The 2,725-nt window shown below is 44.4% G+C and overlaps 1 protein-coding gene across 1 annotated transcript in view; it reads right to left on the bottom strand.

The window, feature by feature from the left end:
* Positions 1-222: 222 nt before the first annotated feature.
* Positions 223-2,725, bottom strand: part of LOC107123509 (putative nuclease HARBI1) — a 7,374-nt gene continuing 4,871 nt past the window's right edge. The window contains exon 3 of the mRNA XM_015426758.1: positions 223-810. The gene's annotated coding sequence lies outside the window, so the exon portion shown is untranslated. The remainder of the gene's footprint in view (positions 811-2,725) is intronic.

Raw genomic sequence — 2,725 nt, 5'->3', positions numbered from 1 at the left:
TTATATTTTTATTGTTATAAAACTGATTAATAATAGTAATAGCAGGTAGGATATAGAAAAAAATGAATTGTTTATTGGGAATTTTACTTAATGTCATCTGTTGTGGACTATAGATTAACAAAGGGAAAAGGGGAATTATGTCTCTAAAGATGTTATGAACGAGGCAATGGCTGGATACCTTTGAAGTGTATGGCTCTCTTTTTTTTGTTTTATATAACTCTTTAAAAAAACTAATAAACCTTGCCCACCAACAATGGGCAAGCAGAAAATTAAAAAATGATACCTCTTCTCTTTTGGCCAAAGCCATCATGGCCAATAAAGCCAGGGAACACGATGAAGAAATGGCTGGGGAAGAGGTTGGCAAACTGAACTGTCGTTTCCTGTTTTGGCCTTCACGCCTCCATTTGCACTATCTGGCTGCTAATCTCCACTCTGCTTTCCAGTCTCTGACTTATCTTCCCAGCCTGGACAGATCATACTGCAGTGCAATGAAGGGTCTGTTGCCATGTTCTGCATGGCACTTGGGACGCATGGGCTTCCTGGCTGCCACCTCCTTCACAGTGGGCTTTCCTGGCCAGGAAGCTGCCTGGATCTGTCAGTGAAGTCAAGCTGATCTCCTTCAGCATGCTGGTCTTCTGCTGCAGCCTCTGGGTGTCCTTTGTGCCCAACCTACCTCAGCACAAAAGGAAATATATGGCAGCTGTGCAGGTCTTCTCCATTTTGGCCTCTGGTGCTGGCTTACTGGTCTTTGTCTTCCTTTCCAAATGCTATGTCATCATACGGAGGCCTGATATGAACACAAAGGAGTGTCTAATGAGGAAAGAGAAAGAAAACAGGTTTTTTAGATTAAGAACACATTTAAGAGAACATGAAGGAAAACACAACACCTTCCAAGTCACTTCAGGTTTTCAAAATCACAATTCTAAGGTCATTTTTAACTGTTCGTATGTTGTAATGTTTTTGTGTGTACCAACCTTGGGGACCCTGATCAGGTGGAAAGGCAGCATAAAAATGTTTTAAATAAATATATATGTGTGTGTGGGGGGGGGGTAATTTGCTTTAGACCCTGGCTTATGTAACTCACTATCGCTGCTGAAAGAATAAATCCACTGACTAAAAAAAAAATATGACTTCCCCTGATACCACTGTGGTACAGCAGTTAGGATCTGGAATCCTCACTCAGTCCTGAAGCACACTGGGTGACTGTGGAGACCTGTCTCAGAATAAGAGCATCATAGAGTTAGAAGGGACTTCCAGGGACATCTAGTCCAACTCCCTATACAATGCAAGAAATTCAAAAATACATAGTTTTGGCTAGTTGAAAGACTTGGGTAGGATATATAAGTAAACAGACAGATGACCAGGTAGCATGGGGCAGGTATTATTATTATTTGAATTATTGAATTATTTGAATTATTGAAATATTTGAATTAGAATTATTATTTGAATTGTAAAAGGGGGGGGTCAACAGTGGGAGGGCTTCTAATGTCCTGGCCGCACTGGTGGACCTCCTGATGGCACCTGGTATTTCTGGCCACTGTGTGATACAGAGTGTTGGACTGGATGGGCCTTTGGCCTGATCCAACATTGGTGTCTCTTATGTTCTTATGTCCTCACCCTCAGCCTAACTGGGGTGAACTCAAACCCAAGCAAGGGATCAAATGGATTTATTTTTAGTGTGAGTGCATGGGTTCTTGCAGTGTGAAAGCATCTGCTCGTGAGGTAACCAATGGGATTTTGCTCGAGTCAGTCTGACCTAAAATGACCGTTTAATTGAATTTTAACTGCATTTTGCTCCATCTCCCACCTCCCTTCTGCTCTGTCAAGGTTCAAAAGGGCACGGATTGGTTGTTATTAGTTCCCCCAAACATTACAAATCAAGTCTAAAAGGGTGATTTTACAATTTGCAGTGAAAGGGTGGGCCTTTCACCTGTCCGTTACAGCAACCTCGGGCCTGCTCTCTCCACCCCATTTACCTCACAGGGTCGTTGTGAGGATGAAATGGGGGGGAAGCTATGTATGCTCCCTTGAGCTCCTTGAAGGAAGGGCAGGATCAAAATCTGACAGGCAGACAGAATGTGGGGTCATTATTCTAAAGTACAGTCATGAAAAGAACCAACAGTCCACTGCTTTATTACAATATAATCTTGTAATTACAATCACAAAACTGGAGGCTTCGAATCATGATCTCACTCATGTCTAGTGCCTGGAACTGATCCTTCCCCACTCCCTCCATTCCGTCTGGCTCTCGTTAAGATCACCAGTAGAGCTCTGCAAAAACAGACTGAAGGTCCATCGAGTCCAGCATCCTGCTTGGCACGGCAGCCATCCAGGTTTCCAGGAGGCAGAGCTCCCCTCCCCATTCTTCTCCATCAGCAACTGGCACTTAGAGGTACACTACCTCTGAACATGGAGGATCTATTGAATGGAGTTGTCAGCTCTGGTTTGGGAAATTCCTGGAGATTTCCGAGCCTGAGTAAGGGAGAAACCCCAGAGGGGTGAATTCCACATGGTTCACCCTCCATAGCAGCCTTTTCCCCAAGGAACTGATCTCTGTAGTCTGGAGATGAGTTCTAATTCTGTTTAGTCATTATGGGTAACAGCCATGAAACCACTGCAACAAACGCCCACGTTCTAAAACACTTGGCGAGCCCCAGGAAAGGTGTCAGCGGGCACAAATGGCACCCACGGGCACAACGATGGCGACCCCCCCCCCCCCTGCAAA

The sequence above is a fragment of the Gekko japonicus genome, unplaced genomic scaffold (genome assembly GCF_001447785.1).
Source record: "Gekko japonicus isolate JY-2015 unplaced genomic scaffold, Gekko_japonicus_V1.1 scaffold4327, whole genome shotgun sequence".
In the NCBI taxonomy this organism is placed as follows: Eukaryota; Metazoa; Chordata; class Lepidosauria; order Squamata; family Gekkonidae; genus Gekko; species Gekko japonicus.
Note: the sequence above shows the minus strand (reverse complement) of the source record. Positions and strands in the feature narration are given on the sequence as shown.